Genomic DNA, 27,242 nt, shown 5'->3' on the forward strand with positions numbered 1-27,242 from the left:
AAAAACTTGAGAAATTTCATATTCATATTCAAATGTATTCAGGCTCAAATGAAACTGATAACACAAATGTTTGCAGACACAGATGTTTTTTTTACAGAAAGAAAGAGACTAGTGTACCAGATTAATCCTGTTTTATGGCCTGTCCGAGGTCTACCCCGCCCTTTGCCTAATGACAGCTGGGATGGGCTTCAGCCTCCTTAATGACCCAGTAGTTAAAAAGATGGATGGATTTCCTGAAATAGAAAAGTCACTGAAATAACGTTAACTGTCAAACATAGAACAACTATGACAAACAGTCAACACTATCTGAGATCCTGCTGGTGGTTAGGGAGGATATACGTGATTCTGTTTGTTGTTTAAACATATTTATAGAGTTAAGAGTTCAGATTGCTGGAAGAACAACATTCACGCTGTCTGATTGCTGTTTTTCTCCCAAAATGTAGAAACACCTGCTAACCATGGCACACTCTGCTTTTCCATTAGGTCTGTGCAAATACTACTTAAGTACACTCATCCTCCTGTGCCATTAGTGATATTAACAGAGTGTATTTTTTGACATATATAATATAGTTAGTATAGTTATTATACTAGCCGTAGCTGCCCCGCTTATTTTAGACATTCACAATAAAAAAGTAAGCGATAATATTTCAATATCAAACGTCATAATTAAGGTCAACATCTAAATAATGCTGTGTACAGACTCACACAGGTGTTAAATTACAGCATAAACTTACCTTAGACCTTCCTCCGTCATTCTCCTCCTAATTGTGCTCGGAGACACAGAAAACGTATCGGCAATTACCCCGATGGTTATCCAGGACAGCACTAAAGTCCTGAGTGCTGCAGCCGGGATTTCAAGACGTGGACGACCAACATTTGAAGACTGTTCTTCCTCGGCGTATTCCAAACGAACACGGTGCTGAATTGATCTTAAACTTTCGACAATGCTGTCATCGATGCTAACATCTTGAAGAGCAATTATCATCCCAAGCATTTCAGAAACATCATCTAAACGACTCAAAACAGTATCTACAGGTAAATGTATCTACCCTCTCTATCTGATCTGCTAAAATGAGCAGAATTGACTGAAGTTCACACCAGTCCGCCATCCTCCCTGACCTTTGACCTAGCACGTTTTTGCTACCTGTGGCAGCCGTCCGCGGAGCAGGTATCCAGGAAAACTAGTCGATAGTAAACGATCAGCCAATAGGCGCAAAAGTCAAGCCCACTTGTTGTGTGCCCACCTTATTACTAAATTAGGCAGAGCACTCTGAATTGAATCAGGACATAAAGCACGGTCTTTATGTTGCTTTATTGAACACTGTCCATCTTACAACTAGCCACTTAACGGGGCTTCCTTCGGACAACCACATCCGGTTCAAAGGTCATCACATTAAGACATAGCCATATCAATACATGACACCCCCCTTTTCCTTAGATTCAAACTTTAGTTGTAATAACTTTGATGTCTTTTTTTCCCCCAACATTGAACATTCTTCTTGTCTTACTTTCTAACAATTATATAATCTAAATGTCTCACCACACATGTACCTTTCTTTTTTCAATATATACATGTCGAAATACACATATGAACTTGAAACTTGCCAAATGTAAGTTACCTCTTCACCTTAACATATTATAGTTCATTTCACCACAAAATCACGAAACCTCTCGGGTATCTTTTTAGCCCTCTGTGATCTACTTGGTCTCTCTGGCCCCTGGGAGCCCTCTTGTGGTGTTGGAGTGAAGGTGTCAGTCTTTGTGGGTGTTTCACCTTCCTCCCTTTCAGGTATTGTGTCATAGTGTCCTTCTCTGGTCTCATTTGTCTCGTATTTCTTCACATGTGTGGTATTCCGGTGATAGCGAGCTCCTGTTGGTGATTCAATAATGACTTGGTTTCCAGTTCTGCTTACAACTTTGTGTGGTGTTGCGTTGAATGGTGTTGTAAACTTGTCCACTTTGTCTTGTTGAACCAGCACTGTGTCTTCCTATTTTTATTTATTTTTTATTTTTATTTTATTTATTTTTATTTTTATTTTATTTTTCTGAAATTACACACGTTAGCAACCGTAACGTGTGTAATTCCAGAAAAATAGCTCTACCATTGACCAATCTCACCTGTCCTAAGGTTATTTTTCTCACCTCCTATCACTTCCTGTTCCAACACATGGTTGTGTTTTTGTGTAGCTTATCTGGATAGCCGAAATAACTAAAAACTTATAGATAACTTCTTATTTCATAGTTTAATCTTCACTTGCTTCATCCGAAGCACACTCTCTTGTATTCACTCCCTGTATTTTTAGGAATTCGCTACCTTAGCTTAGCTAAGCCAAATAACACAGACCAATTAGTTAAACTACATGAATGTCTCAAAGCCATAAAGACCTGGATGACCTCTAATTTCTGCTTTTAAATTCAGATAAAACTGAGGTTATTGTACTCGGCCCTTAAAATCTTAGAAATATGGTATCTAACCAGATTCTTACCTTGGCCTCCAATAACGCTGTGAGGAACCTTGGAGTGATTTTTGACGAGGACATGTCCTTCAATGCACATATTAAACAACTATGTAAGACTGCTTTCCTCGATTTGAGCAACATCTCTAAAATTAGAAATATCCTGTCTCAGAGTGAAGCTGCAGTTATTACTTCCAGGTTGGACTACTGTAATTCATTATTATCAGGATGTCCTAAAAACTCCCTGAAAAGCCTTGTAGTACCATATCACCCTATTAGAGCACTTCACTCTCACACTGCAGGCTTACTTGTTGTTCCTAGAGTATTTAGAAGTAGAATACGAGGGACAGCCTTCAATTTTCAGGCCCCTCTTCTGTGGAACCAGCTTCCTGTTTGGACAGACACTATCTCTACTTTTAAGATTAGGCTTAAAACTTTCCAAAATATATAATTAGGGCTGGACCAGGTGACCCTGAATCCTTCCTTAGTTATGCTGCAATGCGGTGGGCTGCTGGGGGATTCCCATGATGCACTGAGTATTTCTTCTTCAGTCACCTTTCTCACTCACTATGTGTTAATAGACCTCTCTGCACTGAATCATACTTGTTATTAATCTGTCTCTCTTCCACAGCATGTCTTTATCCTGTCTTCCTTCTCTCACCCCAACCGGTCCCAGCAGATGGCCCCGCCCCTCCCTGAGCCTGGTTCTGCTGGAGGTTTCTTCCTGTTAAAAGGGAGTTTTTCCTTCCCACTGTCGCCAAAGTGTTTGCTCAACAGAAAGGCAGTTGTTAGAGGGTGAATGGCAGGAACACTGTGTCTGCTGCCTCTTCTCTTGCCTCTGTGTATCAGTGAGTATTCAACAACAGTTTCTATATTTAACTGCTGGTTCTTACTGCATAATTCTGTCTGTATAATATGAAAATGATTCAATGCATCGAGTTATGCCAAACCTCACAGAAACTGTGCACGGTGGGTATTCTGAATATGGAGTTCCACAGGGTTCAGTGCTAGGACCAATTCTGTTTACATTATACATGCTTCCCTTAGGCAGTATCATTAGAAGACATAGCATACATTTTCACTGCTATGCAGATGACACCCAGCTCTATCTGTCCATGAAGCCAGATAACACACACCAATTAGTTAAACTGCAGGAATGTCTTAAAGACATAAAGACCTGGATGGCCGCTTACTTTTTGCTTCTTAATTCAGATAAAACTGAGGTTATTGTACTCGGCCCTGAAAATCTTAGAAATATGGTATCTAATCAGATTCTTACTCTGGATGGCATTACCTTGGCCTCCAGTAACGCGGTGAGGAACCTTGGAGTCATTTTTGACCAGGACATGTCCTTCAACGCACATATTAAACAAATATGTAAGACTGCTTTCTTCCATTTGCGCAACATCTCTAAAATTAGAAATATCCTGTCTCAGAGTGACGCTGAAAAACTAGTTCATGCATTTATTACTTCCAGGCTGGACTACTGTAATTCATTATTATCAGGATGTCCAAAAAACTCACTGAAAAGCCTTCAGCTAATCCAAAATGCTGCAGCAAGAGTCCTGACAGGGACTAGAAAGAGAGAGCATATTTCTCCTGTTTTGGCTTCCCTTCATTGGCTTCCTGTTAAATCCAGAATTGAATTCAAAATCCTGCTCCTCACATACAAGGTCTTAAATAATCAGGCCCCATCTTATCTTAATGACCTTGCAGTACCATATCACCCTATTAGAGCGCTCCGCTCTCGCTCTGCAGGCCTACTTGTTGTTCCTAGAGTATTTAAAAGTAGAATGGGAGGGAGAGCCTTCAGTTTTCAGGCCCCTCTTCTGTGGAACCAGCTTCCAGTTTGGATTCGGGAGACAGACACTATCTCTACTTTTAAGATTAGGCTTAAAACTTTCCTTTTTTCTAAAGCATATAGTTAGGGCTGGACCAGGTGACCCTGAATCCTCCCTTTGTTATGCTGCAATAGATGTAGGCTGCCGGGGGATTCCCATGATGCATTGAGTTTTTCCTTTCCAGTCACCTTTCTCACTCACTATGTATTAATAGACCTCTCTGCATTGAATCATATCTGTTATTAACCTCTGTCTCTCTTCCACAGCATGTCTTTATCCTGTCTTCCTTCTCTCACCCCAACCGGTCGCAGCAGATGGCCGCCCCTCCCTGAGCCTGGTTCTGCCGGAGGTTTCTTCCTGTTAAAAGGGAGTTTTTCCTTCCCACTGTCGCCAAAGTGCTTGCTCATAGGGGGTCATATGATTGTTGGGTTTTTCTCTGTATCTATGAAGCGCCTTGAGGCGACTTTTGTTGTGATTTGGCGCTATATAAATAAAATTGAATTGAATTGAATTGAATTGAATTGCTGCTCGGCACATATATGCAGACCACAGTCAGAGCCTTACCCTCTGCAGCTTGAAGTCACACAGAGGTAACCCACTCGCTCTCTGTCAGCACGCAGTCGCAGACTCGTGAGCGAGGTTTTTTTTTTCTTTTGTTTTGCTCTTCTACTCTTAAGAGCTCCATTAGCCACACAGAGGGCACAATATGTTCTGCATTGCTTCTCAAAGTTAGCATTGGTTAGTGATCATGGCCTGTTTTAGGTTTATAAATCATTGGTTTACACCACATTCCTCTGAATTAATGTCACAAATTGACAAACTGACAGTGAGATACAGTGAAGTGTGTAGAACATGTAATTCAAATCAGAGCACGAGCAGAACAAGAGCATGAAGCTGAGATCAAACTTCATTTGCGTCCATCCATAAGGTGCAGGTCACTGAGGTCTTCTGACAGAAACCTGCTGGTGGTTCCTCGTTCTAGGCTGAAAACCAAAAGAGACTAAGTGTGTCTTCAAGGCTGTTGGCTGATAATCTATGGAATGCACTAATATTACATTTGATCTCTGCGGTCTGAACATTTGAAAGAGCAGCTCTACTTATTTGTACAGGCTTAATTTTAGGTAGTGGATATTATTATTGTCTTTTAATGTTTGTATTTATTTTTATTGATTATTATTGTGAAGCACTTTCTCTATAGAAATATTTTACCTTCATTTCCCTTCTGTAACTTTATGAAAGCCAAAAGCAAAAAGAGACGATAAGTAACTTTGCATAAATGTGTGGAGCTTTGCAGCTTTGCAGTTGATAAAGCTTCATAATGACACTATGTGACTATGCAGTGTCCAATATTCAAACTGAAATGCAGTCATTAGAGAGTGAATGGCAGCAACACTATGTGTGGTGCCTCTTCTCTTTTCTCTGTATCAGCGAGTGTTCAGCTACAGTATCTATATTTAATGGCTCTGGTCCTCACTGTGTGTTTCTGCCTTACTTCTGAGAGCAGATATTTTACAGGTACAAAGAAAAACTGGCAGTGACCTGGTGGGCGGGGGATTCCTCTTTCAGGTGTGACGGCGAACACAGAGGTCGCTCTGCAAAAGAGAGTCATTGGAGGTGATGAATGTGAGCGACAGTATCATGTACAGCTCAGAGCAGTTTATCCACATGGACCTTCCAGCTTGTGTGGAGGCTCTTTGATCAGCGACCGCTGGATTCTGCAGCTCACCGTCTGAAGCCAGGAGGGTGAGGAGACCAGAGCAGCAACTAAAACTTGTTAACCCAAGGAATGTCTAGTAGCCATGTTTTTGCTATTCAGTAAAAAGTAAAATACATTCAGACAAGATGAGAAATAAAATATGGTGACCATCAGTAATCATGTTTTATGTTTGCTGTGCACATGCAGGACCATGTTTGCAAATCTAAGTGTGCATCAAGGGGGTCCGGAACAAGAAGTGCAGATAACAGCAGAAGCTGAGATCTATACAGACAAAGACACCAGCACAGGCAGAGTTCATGACATCATGCTGCTGCAGCTACTAGCAGCTCTGATGTCCAACCTATAAAACTACCTGACTGTGAGTTGTGGATGTTTCTGCTTCAGGTTCATGTGTTCTGACAGATACTGATACGTCGTGCTAACTTCAGTTTTAGATTCAAATGATACATTTATGTTCCTGTGGCTCAAAGTTTCTTGCTTTGAAGTTTTTTTTCTTAAAGTTTCTTCTTGACCTGAGCTCTGTGCTGTGAAGTGAGTTCAGCATATGTAGAATATATTTCCTTTATCTTATCCCAACAGTGGGAATCAGGATAAGTACTCACAGGAAGCTGCTTATCAATTGAAAGCCCTGGTTATCAAGTTAACCAGGGCTTTCAATCCTAATGGATGTGGATAAACTATACTGGCAGTGCAGGTTTTAAAAAGGAAGATAAAACTGTAATATTAGAAAAATATGAAGGGTTTAAATGCATAATACAGACTGAAAGTAACAGCTGCTGCAGAAAAACCAGTGTTGTGTGTGTGTGTGTGTGTGTGTGTGTGTGTGTGTGTGAGTGTGTGTGTGTGTGTGTGTGTGTGTGTGTGTGTGTGTGTGTGTGTGTGTGTGTGAGTGGAAAATTGCTTAGTAGTAAAAGCACTATATGAATGTGCAAGAACTTCAGATGCTTTGTTCAATAAGACTATCAGGAGGGACTATGCGCTTACCTGCTGCTCCTTGGCAGGTAGCTCTATGCCCTCCTGGGTTTTAATTGCACCTTAGAACACACATGCATCAACACTACAATGAGCGGGTGGAGGGAGGTTTGGAGTCTTCTCCCACCCCCGTTCTCTGCGGCCTGCTGGAGCGGGAGGGCTAGGAGAAGTTGGCCGTCCGACTGCGGTCTGGAGTGTGGGGCCTCCCTGCTGCTACGGAGTCGGGGTGGTCTGCCTCTCCCCACCGCAGGGAAAAGGGTAACACCACCTGGGTCTGGGTGCAATTCCCCCCTCCAGGGGCAAGGGTACCTAGACCCGGTTTGTAGAGTACGCTTGGGGAGTGTGATCGTGTGTACAGCGTCTCTTTATGTCTGTCTCCATGTTGGTTGAGTGTGGAGTAAGTGCACATGAGAGCATGAGGGTGGGAATGGATGTTTGTGTCTGTGTGTGCCCGTATGTCTGTGTCTATATGTCAGGTTGGGTATCAGACGCCACCTCTCTGGGGACACCTCAGGCCCTCCAAGATTTGGAGGCCTATCTCCACCCACCACCACTTCCCCTGCCGGTGGCGGACTCCCTCAGGTGTCGGTGCGTTGGTGGTTCTTTGTGTCTGGGGGTGGGTGTCCAGGTACACACCGGCTCACTCCTTGGTGGCCGCTTATCGGGGCCTGGAGCCTAGGGCTCGCTCGGGCCCCTTCGGAGGTGGGGTGCCCCCGGCCTCTCGGCCTGGGGCTCGGTCACTCAGGCGCAGCTGGGGGCCGGCGGAGCTCACGGGCGCGTCACTGCAACTCCCCCTGGCTTCTGCTCTGCGGCTGCTGAGTGAACCCTCATCTGGGACTCTCCTCAGCTCTTACTGGAACAGTGGCGCGGCTGCCCCTCTGTTGGTCTTCCATGGTCTCTTGTGTTCTGGGGGCCTCTGGATGTCTGGAGTTTTGACCTCCTCCATACCCGCTTCACACCCTGGAGGACGGGGCTGTGGCCCCCCCACACTCCCTAGCAGATCGTTACATGGAGAAACCTTTGGAATACAAGCGCGCTGATCCACACAGGTATGTACACGGGTGTTCACTGCTCGTAGACCCAAATTACACCTTTCTTGGCCGCTACTTCGAAGCACATCTGTCCTGCGTGCTGCACAACAACATTGAATATTTAGTATTTACTGCTGTTTACACTTAGCTAGATTAATGCGATGGTGTTGTGTTTAGTATGTTGCTTTGTTTTTTTTGCTTGTTTTCTATTTTTCTCTCAACAGGTGATCCAGGAGATTTTTTTTCTCCCCCCCCTTTCTCACTGTCCCTCTCCCCTTCTGTTTCTCCTTTCCTTCCTCTTTCTTTCTTCCTTTCCTATCCCTCACTCATGTCTGTCCCGTCTGTAAAATCTGAAAATAAAATATAATAAATAATAAAAACAAAGATCGACCAAATGGACCAATACGGCAATGCCACGATGATCCATTTGGCAAAGTAAATCCATTGGGTATCCTTGTTGGTCTTCAGACAACAATTCTGATGGCTAAAGAACCAAATGGGACAGGCAAAAAAAAAAAAAAAAAAAAAAGACAGCAAAAATCCTGACTGACATCACGACCTATCATTACACAGGAGAATCTGATGGATGGATAATTAAGTATTTCATTTAATTAATGTTTGAAAGACAGTTTCAGCTTTTATTCTGTCAGCTGCAAACTTTCTGCTGTTTATTAGTTTAAGAGAAAATAAAACTTAATATAACAACAGAATTTAAACATAGGCTGCAAACTGAAAAATGTCTACGAAAAAATGCTATTGAAGAATTTTAGCCCCTCCCACTGTCCATGTAGTACAGTAGGAGGGTCTAAAGTTGAAAGTTTCAAGGGATCTTCCAGGAATGGTGATGCTGCTTTTCTGGACAAATGATCTCTAAGCTTGAACTTAACCAGAGGGATATAGTACAAAGAAAATTCAACAAGGCTTGGCTTACTTTGCGTTAGCTGGCTTGAGAAAACGTAAAACACCAGTCAGTGTCACGCCGCCGGGTATATCAACTTCTCTTTTAAGCTGTGCTTTCTGCTTCACGCTCCGTGCCCACGCATGTAACAAGGGCTGCTACAAGGCCCTTTAAAACAGGAAGTAGCATGTGCTGCAGTGAGCTTGAATGGTTTCCCAATGCGCTGAGCAAGCACAGTGCAAGCATGCTAGCCAGGTGTGGTGCGTGATGATAAAGTGGTGACTAAAACTCTATAAAGGACATAACTAATATAACAGCAGGTCAGGGTTACTCTTACAATTTTCTCTGGTAAGAAGTCAAAATCCTTCATATAGAACTCTGAAGTTACCTGGAGAGATGAGATCCTGCTTCATAGTACAGGCCTCAGGGCAACATTTCAAAGTTAACGTGCAAAACAATCAATATATGTATTTGTATGTAACTGACAAAAAAAAGGAGAGAAAAGCGTCCAAACACTTCTTGTGTCATTCCAGAGTTGAGGTCGCAGGTTATGGTGCCACCACTGGACTAGCTAATGAGAAAAGAAGGAAGATGATTTTTAACAAATTTGTTGTATTAAGAAAAAAGAAAACAAACCATCCAAACTGTTACTTTATTAGTAAAGAGATGTTGCAGATATTTGTACTGAAATTGTATTTTTCTTCATTTCTAATGTGTTCAAAGCAAAAACAAGCTTTTCCTGTGAGCTCAGACCATTTTATTTCTTTCTGCTGCATTTCTGCATAAAATACAAATCTGCATCATTTTTTAAAAAAGTGCTTTAAGCTGAACTAATTGTCCCTTTATTTCTAGAACCTGGTGAATCACCCTCTCTTCACTGTGCAGAGACTGAGGTTGTCAGCTGTACAGAGCTCAATGATATTTTACAGAAATAATTCCCCGAGGTCCACCGAGTCAGGAGCTATCAGCACTGGTTCTGTGGACAAAGTCCTGGGAAAGATATATGTCGAGTGAGTTTGCATGATCCCTCAGCTCACAGCTGCATTTATTAAACATTCAAAATACAGAAAGATTTTATAAAACTGGGAAACTGTATTTCTGTCTTGCAGGGAGACTCTGGTGGAGGAGTGGTTCATAATGGCAGGATTTATGGGGTCTCTTCTTTTGTGGGAGATCCAGACTTTGTATGCAGAGCACCGGCTGCCTTCATGGACCTCTGTGATCCTGAGTATGCAGATTGGATCAGGAAAACTATCAACCCATAAAAAGCTGTGAGGTGTGGATAACTGTAAACAAGCTGAAATAAATAATCTTTTAGAGTTTAGCTTTGGTTTCTTTTATTCTCTTTGATATAAGCAGTAGAGGATTTCAGAATTTCTGTTTTATTTGCCAAAAGACGTTTTTTCAGCTGCACCCACACACAGTTTCTTTAGATAACTTCAACTGCAGAAAGTAAAAACTCAGCACTAAGTTTCAAATGCAGTTTTAAAGATAATGATAATATGGTGTCCCTGAAGAAAACACCCGTCAATAGAAAAAGCTGCAAAATCCTGCAAAATGTAACAGAAGTTGAATAAAACACAACGGAAATAGAAAAAAAATGCAACAAGGCTGAAAAACTGAACAAACAACAAACACAAATTACAACAGAAATAATAACGAGAGCTATCTTTCTATTAAAAATAAAATAAAGTAGAAAAAAAACATTCTCATCCTAAAACTTGGTGACAAAGTGGAACATGGTAAGGAAACACTCACTTAAGTGCTGTCATTACTCAAAGGTTCCTGATAATCATGCATGAAGTGATTTCTGGAGGGGAATGAAACTTAACTGAACTGCTCCCTGTGACATTTTGACCTGTCAAACGCAGGCGTAACTCCTGTTATTCATTGTTGTATTGCAGGTCTGCTGTGCACGACGTCTGTGAATCTGAGTAATTTGGTACAGATGAAGGAATAAGACTGCTCAGATGCTTTGGGTGTCACGTAATGATCCCTCAGGTTTGGGTGTCTTTGGTGCCCGTTGATTTCAATCTACCTGCACATTGAACAGAAATCCTGCCATGACAGAACACACTAATGCCTTTTCAAGGGAGAACCGATCCTAATCTGAGCTGTCAGCCCCAAGTTCTCTGCAGTCATCAAATCAAGCATAATCTGGTTTGAACAGGCTCCCTGCCTCACTGCAAAAGCCTTTTTACCAGCTGCTGTTTGACAAATTGCAAAGCCTCTGAAGAGACTTTAGAAAGGGGGAAAAAGGATACGAAGAAAAAGCTGAACAAAAAGCTATCCATGCACTGTTTAACATTTCACTTGGAGCTTATTGACTGTATTCTATCTGTGGATTGCATTATAGCTTCTCTGAGAGCTTTGCTCCCTGAAGATTTTATGATCTGTGAACACTGAGTCTCTCTTGTGGCTGTAAACCAGTCTGCTCAGCATGGCACTGCATGGCAGAGTTTCTCTCCATTTTTTTGGAATCACCTTTGCTCAGCTGTGCTCCTAACTGATCTCCTGAGTTTGGCTGTATTGGCATTGAATTTGTTGGCTTTTTCAAAAGGTACAAATCAAATATTGTTTATAGACCTGCCCCCTTTTTTATCTACAAAATACAACATTAAGTCTTGAACTGTGCTGTTGTTCTTCTTTTTTTAAAAACATTTTATAGCCTTCCAGTGTTCTAAAAATTAAAAACACAAATATAAGATTATGTAGAATTTTTAATATACAAATACTTAACACTGGAAAATACTAAAACTGTTAACTATAGTACAGAACTTAACAAAATGTCATAAAAAATTATAAATACTGATAAAAAGAATGAATTTTGTTTCCTAAGTTATAAAATACAATCTGTCACATTTTAGAACAAAGTGAACAAAGGAACTTTATATTTTCCTTAAATTATTCGCACTGATATTTTTGAATATGTACAATATGCTTTCCCTGAATTTTAACAGTAACTTTGATTGCTGCCTCCTCCAGTTCCTTATCAAAGAGACTCCACAGGCCAGTTTGAATGAACAGGCTCTTTCCATCCTCCAGCAACACCTCCAGCTGGTTTGGCATTTCTGCCGTGGCCACACCAATGAGGATGTCAGCTCTCTCCTCGACTTTTGTCTGTTGACACAGCATAGGCACACATTTAGCCCAGAAAACGTTGTTTTTTTTTATTATCCAACAAGAAAAAAGAAAACCTATGGTCATCACGTGGTTTCACTAAGTCACCAAGACACATACATACACACATTATGTCTTGATGCATGCTGAATCATCCAGGTAAGTCAATTCCAAAATGGTTAATCATGTTCACCTGGAGAAACAAAAAACAAAAAACAAAAAAAACCCTACTCGCCCCTGCGGGCGGTCAATCCTTCAAGCTCGGGTCCTCTACCAGAGGCCTGGGAGCTTGAGGGTTCTGCGCAATATCTTAGTGGTGCGCAGTCCTGGGAACAGCTAACCAACCGGACATAGTGGTGCGGGATCTCTGTCCAGAAGTAGGGTTGCCAACCGTCCCTTAAAATACGGAATCGTCCCGTATTTCGAAACAAAAGTACACGTCCCGTATTGAGCTAATAAGGGACGCACTTTGTCCCGTAATACAGTGAGAATCAAAAGTAGTCTATAAATGTTAATGGAATTAACGCTTTGTTTGAAAACATAATTCCCAGCCCCTCTCCTGCTTTGTGACCAATGAGCTGACAGCACACTTATTCAATTCAATTCAATTCAATTCAATTTTATTTATATAGCGCCAAATCACAACAAAAGTCGCCTCAAGGCGCTTCATAGATACAGAGAAAAACCCAACAATCATATGACCCCCTATGAGCAAGCACTTTGGCGACAGTGGGAAGGAAAAACTCCCTTTTAACAGGAAGAAACCTCCGGCAGAACCAGGCTCAGGGAGGGGCGGCCATCTGCTGCGACCGGTTGGGGTGAGAGAAGGAAGACAGGATAAAGACATGCTGTGGAAGAGAGACAGAGGTTAATAACAGATATGATTCAATGCAGAGAGGTCTATTAATACATAGTGAGTGAGAAAGGTGACTGGAAAGGAAAAACTTATGACAATTCGAGTATGACAATTCAGATTACCGCTCATCTCATTGGTCGAGGAAAGGTCGCTTGCGGAGAAAATACCGGAAGACAACAGATGACCACAACAAGAAGCATGGCCAACAGGGAAACAAACACCGACACTGCGGTGCAAGTCTCGGACGACAGTACACCTAAAGCTGGGCAGACACTGTGCAATTTTTTTCAGTCACGTTATTCAGCTCCTGCTCAAACTGCACGATTGACTCGCAGGGGTTAGAAGTTCGTAGGTCACGATGTACTCTCACACTATACCGCCCGATGCTCTGATGCGACCTGAGTGCTCACACTGTGCGTCCATAAAATGAAGGTTATAACAGAAAATCTGTCGCTCGCTCTCTCTGTCTTTCACTCATACAGACACACCACCACCATCAACTTTGCTAAATTGCTAATGAAAAACATTGATCAGGCAGCTGTGATTGAGCAGCAGTGTAAATCCAACTATTTCCACGGTTGTTGTGGTCGTGATAATTTTGTGATGCCACATCGAAAAGGCTCGGATGAGCTTTCCAAAGTTCTACAAGTTGTGCCTCCATCGCTTGTGTCCAGATCACACGCTGCACAGCTGTGCTGCTCCGTCTTTTTCACCGACGTTTACGTGTTTGCGCGTGAGCAGTGTGAGCGCCTGTGGTGACACCCTCACGAGCGATTGATGATCGGGAGCTGCTCGAGGTGTTAATCGCTTCTCGTTACCCCACGTATACTACACGACGCACGATGAAGGCCAAAATCGGTCCGATCACCAAATCGGTCGCACGACTCAAAAATCGGCTCAAAATAGGCCTAAAACCGCACAGTGTGAGCCCAGCATTAGCGCAGCAATGTTTGTTTCCCCCAGAGAAAGGGAAGAATGGGAAAAGGAAAACACCTGGCTGGAAAAAGTTAATATGGGCATGTGCAGTGAATATCAGCGCTATGTGGCCAGAAGTGTGATAATATAACTTATTTAGTGTAATAAACAACTGCAAGGATAGATGATTACAACAAATAGATGACTAATACATAAAAGTAAAACATAGATGAATAATGATGATGAGTTATGATGCGTATTCATGGGAACAAGCGGGTTTACAAACAGGAGCAGCTGATTAGCTTTAGAAAAGCTGAAATAATACCTCAACTGAAGCCAATTGTACTAAATGCACTAAATGTGCACTGTTACAAGAATATTTTTCCTTCTATTGTTTTCTATAATTTTAAGTTAAGCAGGACAGAGTTCTTTTAAAGAAAGATTTACTTATATTCTCAAAAGTTAAGCATGACAGGCTTCTGTTTAAGAAAGAGACCTGTTTTATTGTGTTAATGTCATTTTGAGCTAAAAATAAATGGCTAAATGATCATTTGTTTCACATGTGTTCATATCACAAAGAATAGAATATGCATCTACTTAAATCAACTTCAAGTCAAATGGTTAAAAAAATAATTTCACACACAAAAAAAGAGCTAGAAAATTCACCAAACTGGGAAGGGTGAAGACAACTGGGTCGCCCGGCCCTGGCCACGAGGTGTCCCTTATTTATTTTTCAGGGAGTTGGCAACCCTATCCAGAAGAGATCTCTGTCCAGAAGAGCGCAGTCCTAGGAACAGCTAAGATACTGCGCAGGACCCACAAGCTCCCAGGCCTCTGGTAGAGGACCCGAGCTTGAAGGATTGACCGCCCGCAGGGGCGAGGGGGGAACTTTTCTATCTATCTATATGTAGTGTTTGTGTGTGTGTGTGTAAGATAATATAATATATAATGTTATGTCAAATTTGAAAACATAGTTTTAAACATTTGTTGATAAGACAAACAAAACTTCTTCATACCTCAATCTGTGTAAAGGCTGTACGCCATATGAGGACTGTCTCTGCTTAACGTGAGAGAGGCTGATGTGGTCTCCCACGTTGAAGTTGTTAGCAGCTGCCTCCCTCCAGAGGCAGATTGTCATGGTAAAACCATCCTGAAATCACAAACATGACAGAATTAAAGATTCATTAATTAAATAACAACAAGTCCAGTAACTAGAAAAAAAAAAAGCTCACAGCCTCATACATTCTGTACCAGCAATGTCACATTTGTCACATTAGTTTAACCATTTTCAATATAAAACTTAAATTGCACCATTACCTCCTTCAGCTGGAGGTTTTTAAGGGGAACATGTTGTTTTCCCAACAGCACCTTCTTTACAGCAGAAAACTGAAAAGAAAATTGAAATTTAATGTCAGTAATAGTCAGTGTAGTTATCTGTGATAGGATTTTATTTCTTCAGTAATCTGTTTAGATTATGTTATGGTTGTTGTTAAGTATTCTGCACATGCCATTTATCTTATCAGAAGCAGTTTTATCTGTATCGGTTATTAGGATGTTTTTCATATACTGTGATTATGAAACAGGTTGTAGGAAATCCTTCTGTAAACAATACATTTTGCAACCTAAATGAAAAGTTTGCCAGTTTCAGGTATACAAAATCTATTTGTTTTCCATTATGCCCAATTCAGGGTACTTTTTGACCATTTCTGTTGTATCTGCTTTTATTTTTATTATAAAGGATATATTTAGATGAAGCCTTGTGTGAATTTATATACAGCAGTGTATAAAATAATTATTCTGTTTGTTTTTATTATCAAGTAGAGACTGTTCATTAAAATCTAGCCCTTACAACACAAATGTACGCAGGCACAATGCAAACTGGCTGCAAAAATATCAGAAATGGTCTGAGGTAAATATTTTTTAAAAATTGTGCTTAACAATCTTAACAGAATTTAGTCTCTGCTTGACAGCAAAAACCAAAATTTTAACTGTAAAAAATACTGGCAATAATGGGTTATTTGGAAACCTAAATCCATGTAAATTCTGATGGAACCACAAGTACTTACCTCCACCACCTCCCCTTGAACTGTCATGAGTCCCTCATGTGTGGAGCTCATCTTGAGTGGGGTGAGAGGAACAAGAGGATGCAGAAGATCCTCTGCTTCTTTTACAAGACCTTCCCTCACACTTAGGGTCGGTGCCCTAAAAAAAAATAAAAAAATAAAAAATTGTGTCCTGGCTGTGATACTGATGTTGTAAGGGGGGCCTGTGCCACTGAGTTCATGGCCTCTCATAATGTATGACCCCCCGAGCTGGACTTTAGAGGCATATTCTTCAAACATTGTGATCTTTGTCACAGTCTGGCCATTGGTGATCGCCGCAATGGTGTTCTTCTTTGTCATTAGAGGTGTTGGTGTTCCATCTTTGAAGTCCCAGCTTGTGACCCTTAGCTGGTCACAGGACTTTAAAATTTTCATGTGCAGTGGGGGTGGCCGGGAATATGGCGTGTCAGGGCGGTTGTTCAGAAGCTTTGTCAAAGCCATTCTGAAAAAAAAAAGCAACACAAAAAATATTAAGGGGTTAATACATTTCTGTTATAGCAAGGGTCATATAATATGGTAACACGTGTAGCTTTTGTGCAGTCTTTTTACTTTCTGATGTCAAACAAAACTCATAAATACCTTTCTGAGGTTCCTGCTTAAAAATGACAGGCCAAAAACACAGGCCTGTCTAAAAGTATTTTTTGATATTATACAATGTTGGTTTTAAAATAAAGCTAACAGTTCTAAGACTTCATTGAATTAATCCAAATATTACAGCAGAGACAAGTTGGTGAAAGTAACTTGGGACTGAACTCAAACTCAATATTTTTCTCACCAAACTGTTATTCATTTATTTTTTGTATTTTCTAGCATATAATCTCCTTTGACAATAAACATGAAATCCTCATATGAAGATTATCTGTGCAAAGATTGATGCTGCTGAAGTGAAACAGTGAAATTACAGTTCTATTCACAATTTGGTCTGTGGCTTTGAACTTGTAAAGAGCAGAGATAATGTAACTTTATTGAAATGCCTAAATTGTTTGTTGTTTCAGTATACTTTGAACCCCACCCCACACACACATTAATAATGGATTGGATTTATATAGCGCTTTTCAAGGCACCCAAAGCGCTTTACAATGCCACAATTCATTCACTCTCACATTCACACACTGGTGGAGGCAGCTACAGTTGTAGCCACAGCTGCCCTGGGGCAGACTGACAGAAGCGAGGCTGCCATATCGCGCCATCGGCCCCTCTGGCCAACACCAGTAGGCGGTAGGGTCAAGTGTCTTGCTGTTCATTGAAAGGGTGTTGTTTAGGGTCTGTTAAAAACACATTATGTAGTTGCATCACCAGACCAATGAAATGGTGAAAGCTTGTTAGCATTATTGGAGTTTTGGCTACGTGAGCTTACAACCTCGTAAAATCTGTTGGAATTATGTACAGACAGAAAGTTTTCAATTCATATAAAAATATATGTCAAAGTTAGTATGACTTGTAAATGTAAAGCCTGCTTTACATTTCTCAATAACTTTATCCCTTCATGGTGTTGTTGCTCCCAATATTCTCTTAGACAACCTCTGAGGCCGTCACAGAGCAGCTGTATTTGTACTGACATTAGATTACACACACGTGCACTCTATTTACTCATTAGCACTCATCAGGCAATGTCTGTGGGCAACTGACTGCACTCAGACCAAAGCGGGCTGAATAATTACGCACACCCCACTTTGCAGTCATTTATTTGTAAAAACTGTTTGGAATCATGTATGATTTTCGTTCCACTTCTCACGTGTACACCACTTTGTGTTGGTCTTTCACGTGGAATTCCAATAAAATTGATTCATGTTTGTGGCTGTAATGTGACAAAATGTGGGAAAGTTCAAGGGGGCCGAATACTTTTGCAAGCCACTGTATACAAATTGCTGTTAGCTAAAGTCAGCGAGCAGCAGCAACATTCTGAGAAAATCATGACTTAGCACTAATATCCTTAGCTATGCTCATTTTTTTCCAAGTCATATAAATTATTCAAAGCACTTGAACCATTTTTTTAAAGTAATACTGAGAAGTCGAACTTTGAGGTGGATCCACCTTTTTTACACCACCACGTCGTGCCGACATGTATACTCAGCACAGTGATGCATTTAGGCTACGTTCACACTGCAGGTCTTAATGCTCAATTCTGATATTTTGATCAAATCTGATTTTTTTGTCTTCTTGTTCACACTACAAATAAAATGTGACAGCAAATGCGCTCCCGTGTGAACCCTCAAAGCGGCCCGCATTCGCAAAACAAGACGTCACACACAACGCGCTCTGTTTAGACCAATGACTGTAGAAAACAGTATGGTTTGACTGATGGCCCTTAATATAAAGACTTGTTTCGGACTTTACGTTTCCCAATTTTTGCTTTAAGTTATTTACATAATGTAAATGACAAAATAATTATCCTTATTGCTGTTTTAGAGAGCATCGGTGCTTCAAATGATAGTTGCAGATTTCTGTCAGAATCTGCAGATTATACATTATAAATAAAAATGTTCACGTTTCTCCAACGTTGTCTTCCAAACAGTTTCACTAACATCTACACTGGATGGCCAGGTAGTGTTCGCGATGTCTTATTGGGCGCTTCTCCAGCGCTGATAATTGGCATCTGTCTTGTGTCAGTGACGTAAAAGACTGATTTAATGCGACATGACCGTTCAAACAGCAGTCGCTTTCTAAAACATCAGATATGTATCGGATTCAGTACCACATACGAAAGTGACCCAGATCGGATTTGAAAATATTGCATTTGTGCTGTTCACACTGTCATGCCATGATCGGATAAGTGTCGCATAGGGTCAAAAAAGTCGTATTTGATGCGCTTTCACGTGCAGTGTTTTCCGAGCCTACCGAGCCTGAGGACAACTCAGGCTACTCCCCACCCGCGGAGTAGTTACGGGCGCAGAGGCTAGCGGAGCCTCAGCTGGCCTGGAAACTGGAGCAGGGACAAACTGGGCCCTGCTGGGCCGCCCCCCCTCACCCGAGGAACAGATACAGGTGCAGGAGACTGCTGGACTACAGCCGCCCTGGGCGGAGGAGCACAGGAAGGCAAAGGAGCAGGCTCAATGAAAACCGGACCATCAAAAATAGGTGACGACCCTTTCCCACCACGTTTAACAGTCTGTGTAGTCTTAGGTTTAGCAGTGTTCACAGTCTCAGAAAAAAACAGACTCGGCAAACTTGGGTTTTAGCTTGTTCCCACCCCAACGAGCAGACCTCGAACTAAAAATCCCAGACGAATGCTTATTGTGATGAACTAGCGTGGGAGGATTCAAACCAAAACTGGCCTCCCAATCCAAATCCTCGTCGAGAAAAGAAATCCCGAAAGTGTCTGAGGTAAGTTCATAGTCTTTACTGTTTAACAGCTCAGGTGGAGTGTGGAAAGTGTAGTCCTTTTGACTCACCACCGGAGGTTGCTCAGACATGTCCATATGACGGTGACGTGAGCGCCGTTTCCTTTGAGCAGAGGTAGCTGGCGGCGTGAGCAACTGAACCTCCGGTGCACAGAACGGTGACGCTGAGGATGAAGCGTGAGCGCCTGAAGCCACGCGGAGGACTCCCAACTGAAGCGGCCGCATCTTGAGTGCCAGCGGAGCAACAGGTGGAGACTTCCGGCAGCTCCGGGGACCGCCGAGAGCCAGCCGAGTGCCATGGAAAATGCGCCCGATGTCAGGGGTGAGCCATGGCTTCCAGCGGAGTTCCTCCTCCAGCTGGGCAAAGGCTGCTCGGCGTCACTCCTGAAGTTCAATGTCTGCTGGGTCCATAGTATGGTCGCGATCTTCTGTTATGAGCGGCTGTGTGCAGACAGGAATAGGACTAGTGATGTGTCCTGTGTGTCGAAGCTTCGAATCGCGCATCGGGTAATCGCGGGGGCGTTTTTCTGAAGCGCGTATCGAGGCTTGCGTTGATTACGTATGCAGTGACGTTCGAGGCCTCGCGGGCAGTCCGTACCACATGACTGATTCGGGAACTGGTTCACCGGTTTGCGCCAGATTCGAAATAAAATGGGCAGCAAAACACAGCTGATTCCCTCATCACATCGTGTTGTGGAATTGGATTACGTACGTGTTACATAGCTACTGGAGTACTGGACACAAATTTCTTTATCCAAACTTGTATAAACTTGCTGTGGTTTTTCTTGCAACCCCTGCTTCATCTGTGCCCTGTGAGAGGATATTTTCAAAAGCAGGAGAAATCCTCTCAAAAAAGAGGAACTGTCTTAAGCCCAGCACTGTGGGAAAGCTGCTATTTTTGAATAAAAACAAATGAAAACTTTTCCCTAGTGTCATGAGCACTGTTATACAAGCACATTCACATCACAACTCCCTCCCTTTTTGTTTCCATGTACATTCCTGTGTTAAGCTGCCAATTTATTATACACAAATATTAAATTAATATAATACAAAATTAGTATAATAGTAAATATAACTAATATTTAGAGTTCAGTTATTGGTGTCATGAACAATAGTAATTCCTTTATTCATTCAACTTGAAGTGCCACACACTAGTTTGTGTCATTATTGAGATGTACATAAGAATGATTACGCAGTTACACAATCATCCCAAAAACTGTGTACTGATAGTTTCCACTTTCTCTTTTGTATCAGACATACTGAGACAATATTCGGGATAAATAACCATGAAAAACAATTTATTTATTCGGTTTAGCGGTTTACACATCACATCATTATAATCATTGAGCCCGTTTCACTTGAATTGTCCACTTGATGGCGCAGTAGAGCAAATGAATCATCACAATGCTTCGAACCATGAGTCGACCAGTTGGATGGGAAGCTTCAGTTCATCATGAGGCTTCATCTCACCATCACTAAATAGGACCCAAGGTGCAGACTCCGGAGACAGATGTGAACTCAAAACAGCTTTAATGTTAAACTCAAATATAACATAACTGGAAAATATCAAAATACCCTTACACCAGAGGACTGACAGAACACACAGCTAGGTAAACGGTAGATCACGACACAAGACACAAAGAAACACAGGGCTTAAATACACTGAGGGAGCAATCAGGGAATGGGTAACAGGAGGGAAACACAGCTGGGGCAAATCAGGCCTAATGAGACAAGGGGAAGCGAAACCACATACATTAACCTCAGACAAGGACCTTCAAAATAAAACAGGAAACATGACACAGACTGAACTAAAGACACAGACTCGCATGCACTGCAACAGAGGGAACAGAGATGTGGGACCAGGGCAGACACAGACACTGATTGGACACGGGGATATAGCAACTAGAGAAGACAGAGACATAAACCATGAGACAGAACTCAAAGAAACCAAAGACTAGAAATTACAAAATAATATAATAAACTCAAAAACCCTGGGTCAACGACATAAGCAAAAATGACAATCATCAATATAAACCTGACACCGGCTCTAAGAGCCATTTCGTTCATGACCGACACGAAGCTGTTCTGAAAATAATTTACCAGAACAGCTGTAAATAATCCCCCAAACTAAAAATTCTAATAATAAACAAAACCACTAAGGCACAGAAGCCTGGAACCATGACAGCAAGACTTAATAAAAGATTGTTTAACTTGGCTTGGTTACACAGATATGTGATTACCTGAAGAATAGTTTAAAAAGAACACACGCAAACACACACATATGGAATAAGTGCAATAGTTGACTCACCAACCCACAGAAGGAGAAGGAGGAACAGACGAGCCATTACTGTCATTCTGCTTGCAGTGAATGCTGTGCTGGGACCTTTTTAAACCTCTTCTCACTGTGCTGGTGGCCATGGAGCCACCAATCACAGAGAATAATTTTATCAACAAAACCCCATTGGCTGGAACGGTCTTCATGCAAATATGCAATATGGGTTTTTTTTATTAAGAAAAATGTTTTGCTTCTCATTAATTTCTTTTTTCAATTCAATTCAATTTTATTTATATAGCGCCAAATCACAACAAAAGTTGCCTCAAGGCGCTTCATAGATACAGAGAAAAACCCAACAATCATATGACCCCCTATGAGCAAGCACTTTGGCGACAGTGGGAAGGAAAAACTCCCTTTTAACAGGAAGAAACCTCCGGCAGAACCAGGCTCAGGGAGGGGCGGCCATCTGCTGCGACCGGTTGGGGTGAGAGAAGGAAGACAGGATAAAAGACATGCTGTGGAAGAGAGACAGAGGTTAATAACAGATATGATTCAATGCAGAGAGGTCTGTTAATACATAGTGAGTGAGAAAGGTGACTGGAAAGGAAAAACTCAATGCATCATGGGAATCCCCCGGCAGCCTACGTCTATTGCAGCATAACTAAGGGAGGATTCAGGATCACCTGGTCCAGCCCTAATTATATGCTTTAGCAAAAAGGAAAGTTTTAAGCCTAATCTTGAAAGTAGAGATAGTGTCTGTCTCCCGAATCCAAACTGGAAGCTGGTTCCACAGAAGAGGGGCCTGAAAACTTCTTCCATGTACTGACAAAGGGAAAGACCCTACAGTATAAGGAGAAGTTACTTTTTTAATACAGTTTGATCACAGCTGGACTGGCCATCAGGTGTACAGGGTGCACCGAAAAAGTGAACGTGTTGGATTTACTTAATTCAGTACTGTACATTGGTTGCACACAATTTTTTTTGCTTTGGGAGAAACGTAAACAACTGTGTTATATCGACACAACTTATTCATATTCATAAACCTGTGCATTTTGTGTTTATAAAACGTGATTGAAACATGTTTAGATGAAGCAAGTTAAGCTCTTGGAATATTTCAATCATTCACAATTTTGTCATTTTATTCCAACACTATTCAGTAACTTTTACCCAATTCTACTTGGTCACTTAAACACTGCATGTTGTCTTCATATTACATAATATTCAGCAAAGTCTAGATTTTGGTTAACATACAAAATTCAATGGATTTACAGGTTGCAGGAGGGCTGGGGCATAACGCAGAAGTTATAGGGTACACCCTGGTTAGGGTGCCAGTCTATCACATAATAGTGATTTCCGGCTCTTTTTAGAGATTTTCGGTTCGGCTCACTAAAAAGCCGGCTCTTTCGGCTCCGAACCGGCTCTTCAGATTGTTTTGTTGCTTTAATTAATTTATTATTAACAATAATATAAAATTATGCACAAAAGGAATTACTAACGTAAAAAAAGTGGTTTTATTTATATATGTTTATATATAAATATATGTGGTGTCACCTAGAGACAAAACACGTACAAACTCCAACACACATTTCTAGCATGAACTGAACTTCCAAAGCAAAGCTACTAGATCACTTAAATTACACAATTGAAAGCATGTGTGTATTGTTTGTGTATTTATACACAGGCACTCATATATATATTCAAATAATTTAAAAAAAAAGTTCATTTACCTGTTATTACCACACACCAAATCCGGTCGTTGGTACTTGCTGGCTTGTGTAGCCACAAGATAACAAAGGCTCAACACTGCGCCTAGCATCCTGGAGCACTTCTGTCGTCTTTTGTACGTGTTTTGAGTTTTTATGTGCTTCTGAGTTTTTACGTGCTTTGGAGTTTGTACGTGTTTTGGAGTTTTTACGTGATTTGAAGTTTGTATGTGCTTTGTCTCTAGGGGCCACCGTAAATATACTTTTATTTATTCACTCCACATAAAATGTAATAAATAAATCATATAATACAAAAATCAAACTATTCACATTTCAACTTTTAACTATTTAAATTTTCAGCTTTTTCCTTTTACAAATTTAAAGTGAAAACAACACAAAACACTGCAAACCACAACACAATTAAATATAAATTATAATATGAAAACAAAAAGAACATGCATATTCTCTGCCATATGTACCTACATGAATAAACTTTTTGAATCCTTTATCATCTGCAACCGAAAATAGTTGTGGATGATTACTATACCTTTCTAATGTGATGTTGTTGTCCCTGGCTCTCTTTCTCTCTCTCTCCTTCTGGCTCTGTTCGTGTGCTACTGAGTGTAACTACCGCCCCTCCCCCCTCTGCCCAGCGTAAAGCACAAGGCTCGCGTGCAGAGTGAAGCGGAAAAAAAGTGCGAGAGAGAGAGAGAGGGTGAGAGAAGAAAAAAAAATACAACCCACGTGACGGCTCGCGATAAGGATCCGGCTCTAAGAGCCATTTCGTTCGCGAACGACCCATCACTACTGTGCAAGCCTTTTACCACAAACTTAGTCACTGCTCGTGACATTCGTCTATCATGGCCTGAAAGGAGACGCGACCGGTAGACTGCAGCAAGAACTGCTACCATCTGAGCCAGCCAGACTCTGTCTGTCTCTCTCATCATGGTCACCTAAATGCACAGTAATGGCAGGTTTTGTAATAAGGCAGATCGCGCTAACATAATATGCAATGTTAGTTGATTATTTACCTGCCGCATTAACGGGAGAGGACGTGCTGGGTTGAGATTCACGAATCCGGAGCGGAATTAAAAACATGACATTCATTTAAGGTCATTGCGTGTTTTGTGAGCAAATGCTTTTGCATATTCGTAGTGTTTCCTCCCTTAAATGAAATATCTACTTTCCCAGATAGCAAGGAAACATTGAAACAATGTTGAGTCAATATCAGGCTGTGTCATTGATTCAACGTTGAAGTGTGACGTTGACCTAACGTCACTCTTGCACCCTTTTTTAACGTTGAAACAACGTCAGGTTTTGATGTTGAATCAATGTTGAAACCTGACGTTGATTCAACGTTGTATTTTCTAATACTGTTGACATTGAAACAATGTCAGATTCTGATATTGAAACACTGTTGAGCTATGGTGTTGATTTTCCACCTCTTTCGCATATTTGCTTTTTATTAAAACAACAGTTAAATCATGACTGGAAATCTACCTTTCTTTATAGGTATTTTAACCAATACTAAACTACTGCATGTTTCCATCAATACTTCAACCACCTAAACACATAATTGTACTTATTCCTTAAATTGGACACCCTTTATAAAAAAAACCCAAATGTCTCACAATGTATCATGTCAATACTATTATCCTAAAATAAGAAAGCATTGCATGTGATGTAACAGAGAAAAAAAATAAACAAAAAAAGGTCAATAGGCATGTTTCGTTTGCTAAATACTTTATTAAAAGACAGTTTCCTATTTACGTTTATATGATTCACAGAAGTTTGTAATTTTTTGCATGATGTGCGTCCTGCACCACCCAAACAATCTGGGGCGTATCGGAGCCATTTCTGCACTGCTTGTGCAAAGACTAACTCGGACATAGAGTTTGCCCCTAACTGCTGCGTCAGGCTCCAATCAAGGCAAAGCGTCTCACCTATAGACACATTTTAAGAGATGGAATTAGCGTGTCTCATGTCTTAAATGTGTATGCAAGTGCTTGTGTGTTTAACCAACAGGCCGTTGTTATGTATTTAAATCACATCTGACAGCTACTACACTTTATAGTTACAAAGTGTACATAACCTTTATATACTTACCATTGCCTTATTTGCCTCTTGTGATTGAAGAGCTGGCTCTGCATTGTTTAGCTCCTCAATGTTGTGCAAGGGCAAATCCAGAGGCAGTACCCCAGCATCTACCGATTCATTGCAGCCGGTATTGCGGATGGCTCTGACCTCCTCACGGAGTTCGTTAACAGCTCTCGTCAGGTCTGACAGAAAAAGATACATTTTTTTTAAGTATTTAAGAATACAGACAACTTATCAAAAGTTTCCTTGTGTCACACACAGATATGTACAAAGACACTAGACAGTATTTTATTACCTGGTATTTTCACTCGAGGGGCCCGGGGAAACCATTTCTTTGTGGGCTGCTCATCCTCTGAGTCACTATATGTGTACAGGGGATTTGGTCTAAAGAAAAAAAAGTTGAAAACAGTCATAAGTAATTACAAATGTGCTTTTGGAATATTTTTTCCTAAAGTTACAGTTTGATTTATAACAACACACACAGGAAACGGAGATGTGCAAGAAGGTACAGTATACAAGGGATTTTTGAAGTGCACAAGTGTACACGGCTTTGCATTTATAAAAAAGTTTACAAGCTTCCACTTTTTGGACTATATTATGTGGTGATATTGCAGTATGCAAGCACCACAGATATGTATAAAAGACAAGATCATAAATTCTTAGCAATCAAAGATATGTTTGTGAAATAAAAAAAGTTTTGCTTGTGCTTTCTTTTATGACTGGTCTGAGTTTCAGCTTCGGACTGAAGGTCAGACATATCACAGTGTTCACTTAGATATTTCTGAAGACTGCGTTCTGCTTCGTGAAATGTGTCTGGAAGTACAAACACAATGTATGGCCAGACATAAATTAGGACACGAAAAACTTGTTATTGTTACATTTATACAACACCAATCCAGATGATACCCACCATGGCTTATTAGAAGTCGGACTGGTGCATAGGTGAGCCATGTTGCACCAGGATGAACTCTCCTCTTTACTGCGTCGTGGATCCTGAATGTGTCTCACGGAGGATATGGAGGCCATGACAATTTCTCCCCATTTATCCATGAACTAGGGACTATTTCTGTACCACCAGTGCTAAACTGCACAATGCACCAGTCTTTCATTTTTATCTTTTTTTAATTTGGAGTCCTTTTTTGCCCTGTCTAGGATAAACAGGAAACAGATAATTACAATATATTTCATAGTCACTACAAAACTTGATCTATTGATTGAACTAAATAATAAATAATAGCTTAAAATGTATATAGGCAACAATTACAAGCAAACCCGTATATGTAAGCATTTAAACACTGAAGATAATAAAATTAACAGTATTTTGTCTAAGTCTGCCATTGTAGGAATTCATGGCACCGAGACAAAAACTTGGCGCACAGTGTGGCGTCAAAATAGGCGCACACCTTTGACGCTGCGTTTTCTCCGTCTTCCTCGTCCACACGTAAATGCTAAACGCAGTTTACGTGTGGACAAAAGGTGCAAACGCAAGTTAGGTGAGCGTGCAGCGTAAAGTTTGAATTGAGTGCGAATCGAAGCGGGTGCTCTCCAATCATTAAAAGTAACAAAGTCATTGAACACCTTTATACAGTTACCTTTACGTTTATCAATCATATATCACAGATTTACAATTTTTTGTAGTACTATGCTAAAAAGCAACTACAGAGCGAAAGTCTGGGTCAAGCGCCGAGGCGACGGCAAGAACAAAGGAACCCTCGAAGCGTTAAAGCTAGCTTTGTAAGGGAATATAACGGAAAAGTATGAAACAAAAATGTTTTCTTTGTTGATAGACTTTGTTTGCAGTGCAATGTTGCCGGATTGTAAGATGAAAGTAGACGCAATTTCGGGCTCCCACATTTTATCCGAAACTTTACATTAACAAGTTTGTTTTGTTTTTTTTTACTGTTATTCAAATGCAACC

At 41.0% G+C, this 27,242-nt stretch overlaps 4 long non-coding RNA genes across 4 annotated transcripts; 2 read left to right on the forward strand and 2 right to left on the reverse strand.

Annotated features, from left to right (window-relative positions):
• Positions 1-795: 795 nt before the first annotated feature.
• Positions 796-6,170, forward strand: LOC145429556 (uncharacterized). The gene is made up of 2 exons (XR_013909800.1): positions 796-3,304; positions 5,864-6,170. It is a non-coding gene; the product is annotated as an uncharacterized LOC145429556 (long non-coding RNA).
• A 32-nt stretch (positions 6,171-6,202) lies between these two features.
• LOC145429554 (uncharacterized) lies at positions 6,203-10,239 on the forward strand. Its single transcript, XR_013909798.1, has 3 exons — positions 6,203-8,035; positions 9,768-9,925; positions 10,025-10,239. It is a non-coding gene; the product is annotated as an uncharacterized LOC145429554 (long non-coding RNA).
• Positions 10,240-13,890: 3,651 nt separating this feature from the next.
• On the reverse strand, positions 13,891-16,480 carry LOC145429557 (uncharacterized). The gene is made up of 3 exons (XR_013909802.1): positions 15,873-16,480; positions 15,124-15,192; positions 13,891-14,956 (listed from the first exon to the last, which is right to left on the reverse strand). It is a non-coding gene; the product is annotated as an uncharacterized LOC145429557 (long non-coding RNA).
• An 8,473-nt stretch (positions 16,481-24,953) lies between these two features.
• LOC145429544 (uncharacterized) lies at positions 24,954-26,375 on the reverse strand. The gene is made up of 4 exons (XR_013909788.1): positions 26,235-26,375; positions 25,620-25,708; positions 25,334-25,506; positions 24,954-25,170 (listed from the first exon to the last, which is right to left on the reverse strand). It is a non-coding gene; the product is annotated as an uncharacterized LOC145429544 (long non-coding RNA).
• Positions 26,376-27,242: the final 867 nt, after the last annotated feature.

The sequence above is a fragment of the Astatotilapia calliptera genome, chromosome 6, assembly GCF_964374335.1.
Source record: "Astatotilapia calliptera chromosome 6, fAstCal68.1, whole genome shotgun sequence".
Classification (NCBI taxonomy): domain Eukaryota; kingdom Metazoa; phylum Chordata; class Actinopteri; order Cichliformes; family Cichlidae; genus Astatotilapia; species Astatotilapia calliptera.